At 36.1% G+C, this 11,034-nt stretch overlaps 1 long non-coding RNA gene across 1 annotated transcript; it reads right to left on the bottom strand.

The window, feature by feature from the left end:
* Positions 1-3,622: 3,622 nt before the first annotated feature.
* LOC140700650 (uncharacterized) lies at positions 3,623-9,988 on the bottom strand. The gene is made up of 2 exons (XR_012079133.1): positions 9,812-9,988; positions 3,623-4,090 (listed from the first exon to the last, which is right to left on the bottom strand). It is a non-coding gene; the product is annotated as an uncharacterized lncRNA (long non-coding RNA).
* Between the last annotated feature and the right edge of the window lie 1,046 nt (positions 9,989-11,034).

Raw genomic sequence — 11,034 nt, 5'->3', positions numbered from 1 at the left:
AGAAATGCATCAAAAGTGTAAGATTAAAAGTGAGAAAAGATGAGATAAGGTATAGCATGCAAACACTAACCAAAAGAAAGCTTGTGTATACACCTGTTAACACACCACATACATTTTTGACCCAGAGAACCCATTACTAGTTACTTAACCCAAGAAAAATGGAACATGAGTGCACATTTATGTACAAGAATATACAGAGTAGTATGACCCATAGAGGCTTAAAAGTGGAAACAATCCAAGTTGCCGTTAAGTGGTAAGATATTTCATAAAGAAGCTAAAAAACAAGAATGGCGGAAGAGATTTACTGAACAAGTAACTGACAAAGGGCTTGTATCCAGATTGTATAAGGAACCACCAGAAATCAACAAGGAAAAGATAACTTAACAGAAAAATAACCAAGAAGGTTGAACAGGCATATTGCAAAAGAAGATATCCGATGGCCAATAAATGTACACAAAAAGTGCTTTGCCTTATTATTTATCAGGAAATTGCAAATTAAATGCACAGTGAGGTACAATGTGCGCCCCAAAGTGGTTAAACTTGCAATGACTGACAGTTGCAAATTCTGGAAAGTCCCTGGAACACCAAGAACTTTCATCTATTGCTGGTGAAATAGACATTAGCACAATTGCTAATTATCTACGAGTGTTACAATATGTACACTCCACGGTCTTGATATTTTACTCCTAGCTATCCAACAGATAGGTGTGTCTGTGTGCATTAAGAGAGTGTAAAAGAATGTTCCTAGCAACATTGTTTATTATAGTTAAAACTGGAAACATCCTAAATATACATCAATAGTAACATGGGTAAATAAAATTTCAGCATAGCCAGTCATACAATGCAAGTACCTGTACAACAAAAATAAATGAACTACTATTGTGTGCAATGGCATGGGTGACTATTCATCAGAATTTTGAGCGATGGAAGCCAGACAATTGCACAATAAGGCAGAAACATGATTGCGTTTATAAAAACCTGAGAAACAGGGAAAACTCAACTCCAGTGTTAGTTAGGCATAGTTATAAAGAACATTTTGAGGGCGGGGGAAGCCTTAGTGATTGAGAAGAAACAGGAGGGAAGGCTCCTGGGGTGCTGACAATGTTCAATTTTCTGTTCTGGAAGGTGGTACACAGGTGCTTTCTTTGCGATAAATTATTGATGCTTTTGTTTCATGCAATTTTCTGTTTGTGTGTTATACTTTCCAATAAAATGAGGAAAAGATGTAAAGCGGTCATAGTGATCTTCAAGAGAACAGTTTCAGTAACATTACTGAGACAGGTTCACGTGGGGAAGGCTTGGCAGGATGTGGAAACGACAGTTAACAAATCACTTTCATTGGTGTTTGGCAGCAAAAGCAAAGGACAGAAAATAAAATTTGCTATTTTCATTATTCTGGTACATTTTAGCTATTAGTTAAATCTTTTTTTTTTTTTGGCTCAAGAGTAGAAAGACATAAATCTGCTCTTTTATTTCCTGATGCTTTTCCATAAAATTCTGATAGTGTTGGTTCCTTATCTTTATTTGAATGTCTATTCAAATAGCACTAACTTTTGATTTTGGGAGAAACAGATCTTGTCTTATAAAAAGCTGCTTTTGTGATTTTGCTCATTTCATATGACAGCTGGGATTGAAAATCAAAGGAAGGCAGGAGATGTCTCAGCTGTACAAAAGGAAGCTACTTGGTCGAATTTTTCCATTTTCCCTTTGAGGATTGCTGAAAAGACTTCATGTTCCAAGTGTGCATAGGACTCTCTGTGGCTGAGGAAACTGCCGTATCCTATGGCCCCTGACAGCACCTCAGCCCAACCGACTGTTTAAAACAACCCGTGTGCTGATAACAAGAGAAACTGGATGAGAGGGTGCCAACTGCTGTTAGGATTCTTATCACACTGTATTATGGGATCTGCTTCCGTATTTAAGCCTCAAAAAATAAAATAAAATGAGAGTTAAAATTGGCAGTGCAGCAGTTTCTCTCAGAAGGAGTTCTATTCTGGCTTGGAGATTAAAAACAAAATGGATTAAGAAACAGAAGAGAAACTTCACAGATAAAGCCAGAAAAGAATTGGGCCAGGAATGAAGTGTATTTCTGCTGCCTTGATAGAAGAATTGTTTTACTCAAAGTCCTCTTGGTTGGAAGTAACTATCATTACTATGACTTTACTTTTTGGATCATAGAGGCAAGAAATATTAAGAGATATGCAAAATCCAATCAATTTTCATTGTGGCCCTAACTAGCCAGAATTTCATCTGACCAAACATCCAAATCAGATGACTAGATTAAGAATTATACCAATGATCAAGAAAGGTTGCTACTGAATTTATTATAAGAACACTAATATTAAAAATTGCATTTATTCCATTATTTCCTACTAAAAAATACTGAAACCACCTCAAGCAATTTAGGGTTCCCATTTTAGCAGATGGAAGCGGGAAATTCACTCTAAATTAGAACTCAAAATTCACTTACTATTTAATTCATATTTAACTTTTTAAAGACAAAGTTCAGTGATCTTAAGCAAATCCATGCAACAACAAAGCACCTGTATAGCTAAGTGTTCTGTTTCAAGCATCAAGCATCCTGAAGACAGGAACAGAACTTCCTTCAACAGCATAGCACAGATATAATCATGAAAATTCTTAATAGGCTCATTTTAAATAAGTGGATGATATATTTCTATCTTTAATTTTATTATTATTAAAGATAGAAATATACCTTCGATTTCCAATTTGCCTTTGCATACCATTATTTAGAACCCTGATGACTTCTGTGCTGCACTTCTAAGGACTGATTTTATATTGTCACTTTAGGGACTCTCACTTCTTTGCTTACATCTATCTTGTCTATGTCTGCCTTAAGGCACAATCATGGTTTTAACCATTATCCGGGATGTGCTGTTTTGTTAGAGAATAATCTTGCATTGTGAAAAATATTGCATTGCACTGCATATTGGAACAAAGATGGACCTACCGTAGTTTCAAGTGTTATTGGGGTATAAGCCAATTTTGTTTACATATTAGCAATTAAATTTCCTTTGTTTATAATCATAATTATTCAGTGACTCAGTTTTAACTGTTTTGAGGTTAGTTGACTAGATACTCTCCTGTGAATGAGTAGCTCTAGATTTTAGGGCCCTAAATGAAACATTAAGTGTGTTATAAAGTAACCAGCCTACTCAGGATCGCCTTGGTTTAAAGAGGAGACACACTGGCATTAAAGGAGTACATTAGCTTGATTGCATTAACGGTTGTTCTCCATTCTATATCCCTCCCAGTACCCACTCCCTTTGCCTTGCTCTAGGTTGCGAATTTGTTCTATTCTACCCCTTGACTCTGGGCTCAGCACGTGACTTGCCTTGGATAATGGTATGTTAACTAATGCGACCCCCCGAGCAGAGGCCAAGTGTGCGCTATTTTTGCTTATTCTCTTGCTCCTCTGTGATTGTTATGAGAAGATGTCTGGCTGGCCTGCTGAAAGACAAGACACGCAGAGCAGAGCTGAGTTGTGCCAGGCACCCCAGCCATCCTAGATCAGCCAACAACCATCTGCTCCCAAACTTGAGAGTAAGCCCAGCTGAGCCAAAACTGCTCAGTTGCATCCAACCTGAATCAACAGCACCGGTTTGTAGGTGAAATAAATGTTTATGAAATAAATGTTTATAAATGTTTACATACCATGATTGTAGATAACTGAAGGTGGTACTGTTAACATCTATCTTTTTGGCTGAATTGGTGATGAAACACTTCCCAAACTCATTCATTTTACTTAATTGACGGTCCGAGTTGGTGAGTAGGGAATTTCAACACATTTGAAACTTGGTCACTTGGAAGCACAGGGATGTAAGATGGAGGGGCTTATTTAAACCCTTCTCACCTGCAGCTGAGTCCTGGATTCAGGGGGCAACAGGTGTAGAGTCAGGTGACGAGGGACTCGTGACCAAAGCTATAGCTTGGGGACAGCAGTTTCCTCTACACAGACTCTGACGTAGACTCCTTCGCCAGCCAAGGGGCATGGAGAAGTTGAATGTGGCTGTTCCTCTTTTGTGTTCCACGTGCTCTACCCTTTGATGGCTGGTCAGATACGTCCTCACTTAATGGAAAGAGAAAACCACCAGGAAAAATTTCTCACCTTAAGAAGTGTCTATCATTCTAGTTGCTAAGTAATTATTTCATCTTGTTCAGTGAGTTATGGGGACACCTCAGATTATATACATTTTAAGATTTCTGACTTAAAAGTCAGACAGAGAAAGACAGACACTATGATATCACTTATATGTGGAATCTAAAAAATACAACAAATTAGTGAATAAAACAAACAAACAAAAACCCAGACTCACAGATATAAAGAACAAACAAGTGATTACCAATGGGGAGAGGGAAGGAGGGAGGAGCAATATAGGGATGGGGAAAAGAAGGATTATTATGGGATTATATGAAATCATGTGTGTGAAATTTCTGAAAATTGTAAAGCAATTTAAAAAATCTTTCATTCAATTAAAAAAAAAGACAAAGATTTCTGACTTTAAGAACAATGTTTAATTCCACCTTGATGCTTTTACAGTGTAATATGGAACACAATGCAAATGTTATTTCTATAAGTGGATTCTTATTTAATAATAATAATAATAATAATAATAATAATAATAATAATAATAATAATACCTTTTCTTTTTTTTTCTAGATTAGCATTATAAAGCTCCATGTACTCATCTGAGTTAACATTATTAGGGAGAAAGGAAAAGCAAGAGCTTTAAATAACCCTGAGAAATATTGTTTGGGAGGTTCTGCTCACAAATCATGTTATTTCACAAGATTCTGGGAAGCTTCATTGCTCCCTGCTGCAACTGGGCCATTTTGCAGCATGGTTTTGAGGTGACTCACCTGAAAATTGAGCTAAAAGCAGAATGAATAAGATGGCTTGCCCAAATGACAGGTGTGATATTTGAGACTCACCAAGAGTGCAATTCTTAAAGGCGTTCTGTTCTCTTTACCTCTCTCTTTTCTTTCCTCAAGGCTGATCCACTTGGAAAATTTTGGAATTTCTAGCTCATTGGTTAGTTTGACAGACCTTCATGTCGGTAATAAGGGCTGTGGTAATTTGCACAACACACCACTTCTATCTCAAATCATCTTAGAAATAACAGAAGAAAATACAAAATAACAGGAAGCAGACATCACTATTTGCAAATTATGGAAAGGAGTTGCTAAAAAATAACTGGGAACAGTGAATAATTTCTTTTACATTTAATGCAGATTTTTTCAAAATGAAGCAAGGCAAGGAGGACACAGAGCTGACTGATGCTTTCAGAGATGCTCTACTGGTGGCTAGTCTGGAGGGCGGGCCCTGCAGGCCATGGTGGACCTTAGAGAAAGCCCAGGGTGACCACCCGATGCCTGTTCCTGGATGTGAATCCAGAGCAGATGGAAGAACTGTATTAGGAGACCTTAGAGTTCACATAGGATTCACATCAAGAAGAAAGCTGGCAGTGAGGTGAGATTTCTTCGAGACATGCTTAGTTTTCTATCTGATGTGGTAAATCAGCAGCAGCCTGGGGAAGCAGATTGGAGAAGATTTTCCATTAACCTGGCATTACAAGTGAACTGAAGAGAAGAAAAAACCAAAAGCCGATCTTTAGTAGAGTGGGTCACCAGAAAGAATTCTTTCTCCAATTCCTCCATCTCTGGGACAGCCAGCTACACATGCAACCTCGCTGCTTAAGGTCTACAAAGAAAATTTTAAGAGAAATGTAAAAGCCAGTGAGGGGGAACCAAAGGGTATAAGCCAACCTCATTAAATATGGATGTACCACAGCGGAACAGCTCAGTGTGGGACAAAGCAAATAGTCTGTGTCCTGAAAGGAAGATGACGCAGAAGTCTTATTTCTAATAATAATAATATCCATAGGAAAGAGAACAAATTTCAAATAGGCTCTTTGTGCTTTCAGTGAAACTCTGGAAAATATGGAGCTGAAGCATGAGATAATAAAATAAGAGACAGAGGTAGACGAGGAGCTAGCTAGGAGACAGAGAGCATAGAAATTCAACCTGAGTTGGATGAGGTAGGAAAAGAAGAATGGAACTAAAAAGTAATAGCCCATTTAAAGTCTGCATGAGAACAACTAAAATTTGCATTAGAAGGATTAAAATCAAAAAGCTTTTTCTATGATGCAAGGAATCCTAATGTGGAAGACAAATTTGAGAGGCTTTTCCAGAATTCAGATGACAAGGATAAAAGGATGAAATTGATGAGAAAGAGGATGATATACATGGTCCATGTATCCTGGGGATGTAACAGAAGCATGGTGGTGTCTTGAATGACCTTACATTCTGAGTCTTCCTCTGAAATACTGACTGCAAGAATAAATGGGTCTAGACTTTCAGACTTTTGAGGAAGAAATATTCCTTAGAATTTTTTACCTGATTATTCATTTACATAAGAATGCAATTGAAGTGCATGTTCAGCTATTGTCTAAAAAAGTATTCTACTAATAATATACTCATTTTAAGCCATGAGAGATTTAAAGAAATTTACTTTATTTTAATTTTCTGGGGTTGGGGAGGTAATTAGGTTTATTTTTATTTGTTTATTTATTTTTAACAGAGGTACTGGGGATTGAACACAGGACCTCGTGCATGCTAAGCACACACTCTACCACTGAGGCATACTCTCCTCTCCATGAGAGATTTTTTTAAATGATAAAAAAGAAAGGAAAATCCAAATTTAGAATGGGGTTGTTTTATTAAAAAAATAACTAATAGTAAATATTGAAAAAATCTGAAATAGAATGGAATCTAAAGGATTATTCTGATTATAGTATAAAATCAATTGAATAGGTCATAAATAGTTATTGAAAGGTGATAAAAAATAAAAAAAAAGTCATACTAACAAAAAACAGAACATAGGAGGTCAGGGTAGGGTACAGGTAGAAATAGAAGTGTTTTTAAGCTACATGGAAGAGAATAAATAGATATGCCTTTTCCGACATAATTAAAAAAATATAGTTACGTGTGACTTTTTTTCATTGTGAGATAAAACATTGTATTAGAATGGTGCACACAATGGATGTGTAGAAATTCGTGAGTAATTACAAAGTGACAGCAGTATAGCTACCACTGAACTGAAGAAAGAGCCTTATCCCAGCTTCCCAGAAACCTTCTTTGTTCCTCTCTGATCACAGTTCCATCCTTCCCCACTAACTGCCCCCGGTCCTAACTTCCGTTGCCTTTGGATAACAATATGGTTTGCCTTTGCCTGTTTTTAAACTTTATATAGAATATACACATTATTTTCTGTTTTGCTTTTATGGTTCAACAATTTGTATCATTCAGGTTTGTTGATACAGTTTAGTTTATTTGCTTTTATTACTTTATACAAGTTCATTGTCATTTATACAGTTTGCTAATATTTTCTACTATTGATGAACTTTTGAGTTATTTGCAGTTCTTAGCTTGTATAGAGGCACGTCTTTAAATATTTTACAAGGTGATGACATACAGAATTGAAAACAAGATGCATGGTTGAAAAAATAAATTGAACATAATTTATACCTCAAAATAATGGTAAAAAGAAAACAACAAGAAGCTTAAAATAGAAGCCTTAAAATGATAAAAGTAAATCAAATACATGGAATAACTGTGACTATGGTATCCTTTATTAAAAAGTTTTGACTTAGGACTGGGCCAAAGCAGTATCTGAGTGAGAGCTTCTTACCATCGATAATCATAAAATGAAAGAATTCTGAAAGGTTAAAGGTGAAAGGGTAGGAAAATCTACATAAACAACAAACAAACAAAACAACTGGAGTTACAGCAATAATATTAAACAATTAGGAGACATCATTGTCAAAATAAAAAACAAGTGGAGACCAGCTTTGCAAATTCCCTGGGCAGACAAAACCAGTTTAGTCATACAAATAAAGTTTAATTTAGCTTACTTTGCAAGACTAACTTGACCTGGGGCATTTCTTGCTACGCTTCCGGAAATCATAAGCAAAACTTGAACTATTTCCCAAGGTTGACATGAGGTAACCATTAACCAAATGCCTATTATTTAAGAAAATCCTAATATCGTAACCAATCCCTGTGAAGAATGTAAACTTACCATACAAGCTGCTTGATAACAATGTACCCCTGAGCCTCCCTCTGTGGTTTGGTTTGAGTGCTCCTGGTTTGAAAACTTTTTGGTGTGTGCACAATAAAAGTTTGCTAATTATTGCTTTGGTGATTCACTGGTTTTACTTCTGTTATTTCTGAACGTTTAACATCATGTAATCATTAGATGGGACAAAGAAGGTCCATGATATTTTTAAAAAGTGCAATACATTTTTATGCTCCAAACTAAAAAACAGCATATATTTAAAAAGCAAAGTGTTACAAGTTCAAGGACAATTTAAAAATACAATAGAACTGACAGAATTTAATATGACTTCTTCAGTATTTGACAGATAAAATAGGAAATAAATAAATGCCAAAGACATATCTGAATAATAAAATAAACACAGATGATTTATTAGATATCTATTGAGCTATTTTTCTATAAAAAAGGATAAGAATAAAAGATAGTACACAGCTAAAGAATTAGATAAAAAATAACAAATTGGAACTTTAAAGGAGAATGGAGAAATTATGAAAAAATGAATGAAGTTAGAAAACACAAAGAAAATAATTGATGCCTAGATAAAAAAGGGAATGACAGATATTAAAAAATGGAAAATTATAAGCAAATGTTATTTACAGCTCTACCCTAAATAATTTTAAAATCTAAAAAAATGGAGGACTCAGAGGGAATATAAATTATAAAAAGGGTTTCAATAAGAGGGAAAAATAAAATCTCAGCATATGAACAAATGATTGAGCTAAATATTGAAAATGTTTGTCAAAAATTACTTCCTGAAAATGCTTTGGGCCCAGAATACTGAGCTGGTAGGCCCTCTCACTCTGTTAAGGACAAGTAAGAACACAGATCAGTGTTGCGACCAATGACCTGTGTCGTGGCACACAAAGGGCTGACATTATTTTACAAACTAGTATTACCCAAACTTGGTTATGAAACTACAAAACAGAAAGCCAAAACCCAATCTCATTTATAGACATAGTCTCGACATGAACTTATAGCAAGTTAAATTCTAGAAAGATGATCGAGTTACATGTTCAAGATTTATTACAAAACTAGTAGGAAATATGGATGAACATTTTAGAGTGTGGAAGGTCTGTTTAAACATAAGAACAAAGGTAGAAACTAGAAAAACTAGTTCATAAATGAATATCGACAATACAATAATCCAAATTAAATATAAGAGCTAAAGAGGAAAAAAAAATCACAAACCTCTGTCAAAGAGCTTATATGCTGAATATGTAAAGGGCTATTATAAACTAAAAAATGAATGCCTTAATAGAAAATTGGGCACAGATGCAAGCCCACAATTCCCCAAAAGCTAATGAACAAACAAATAACTCGGCTTCTTCAGTAATTAAAGCATTAGAAATTCAAACAGCTGCTTGGTATCAAGCTATGATCACTCCACTTTGACCCTGTGGAAGTCCAAAGATACAAGGTCTTGATGTATTCCTAGGACTTATATTTGCCTGTCACCCCTGGATCTGGGTCCCTATTTCCAGGAATTGTTTTGGGAATTATCCAATGTGTGCTGATTTTGTCAACATTGAGTTGGCCAGATGTGAAACACACACACACACACACACACACACACACACAAGGTATGAAGCATTGATCAGGTATCAGAGGAGGAAGTGAGTAGCAAGCTTTACATAGCAACTTTTGACAATTTCAAATGGGAAAACAGATACTCACTTGAAATTTCCTTCACACCACTGCCTTTGGAGGAATTTTTGTGGTCTTGTTCAGGGAGACGCCTCAGCCTTGCAGTACTGGATTGGCTCATTGCTGTCTCTCCCACCTGTGCTCTCTGTGGCTTCTCTCTCCTTTCTCTCTACACCTTCCCCCTTCCCTCCCCAGCAGTTTCTCTGGTGCAGGTGGCAGAGCAGTTCCACATTCTGTTGCCTTGGCATCTGCTGACAATAGTCATCTCTAACGCCATGAGCCTATCAAAGCAGTTTTGCAAACAAGACAGGTCTTTAAGGTCTCTACCAATATTTCTTAGGGACATTTGTTTGTTTTTCACTGTCATTGGAATTAGCATGGATGAGTTTGAAAATCCCCAAGTCAAGAATTATTTTTTTTTTACCACTTCAGAAATCCTCTTTCAGAGCTTTACGTTCTCAAGTTTAGAAGGACCACCTTTACCCCTGTCACCGTGGTGACCAGTGACAACCTGCTGAGCCGTTCTTGGCTACAGCTATGAAGACTATCATAGTCCCAAAGCACTTTAATTGTAGCTAGTAGGGAGTCTGAGGGGTTTGTGTTGGAATCTTGAGTCCCACTCATGATCTACAAGTGTAGAACTGTAACTGGTAAGAATCCCAAGTCATTTGAGCTCTATATTTCATTAATTGCATGCTATTTAAATGTAGGTAAAAAGTTATATGTGGTTAAGAATCGACTATAATTTTAAATAAATTGTAAATTTTTATTTGGGAAAAATCAGCCTTGACTTAAATAAAAGAGAAAGAGGAATGGGGAATAATTATTTAGTGAGTATCTAAGGGTCCCCTTACACAGACTGTATATGGCCGGCCCTATTATCATTTCCATTTACAGATAAGGATAGAAGCTTAGGGAGGTGAATGCTCATGGTCACATAGCTGGTTAAGTCCTAGAGCCTAGTTTTCATGTGTAATCTTCACAGGAAACTGACATAATAAATGTGTTTTGCTTGCTTAATCTAAATTACATAAATTACCTCAATAATCGGGTTTTCTGTAATGGAAATCTGGCAAGACTTTTGAGAAGCTTGAATTTGCAGCATTTTTCCAGGAGTTCTGTTGTTCTCCTGAGTGTGCTGGTTACCCTTCCTTGATTTAAAAGTTTTTTTAATAATTTCCGTGGTTATAAAAAATTTTTTTTCATTCTTTCCTTGTTGCTAACTTCTAGTCCCAGTATGACTATTATAGCCA

The sequence above is a fragment of the Vicugna pacos genome, chromosome 1 (assembly GCF_048564905.1).
Source record: "Vicugna pacos chromosome 1, VicPac4, whole genome shotgun sequence".
In the NCBI taxonomy this organism is placed as follows: domain Eukaryota; kingdom Metazoa; phylum Chordata; class Mammalia; order Artiodactyla; family Camelidae; genus Vicugna; species Vicugna pacos.
This window is presented reverse-complemented; position numbering and strand designations above follow the sequence as displayed.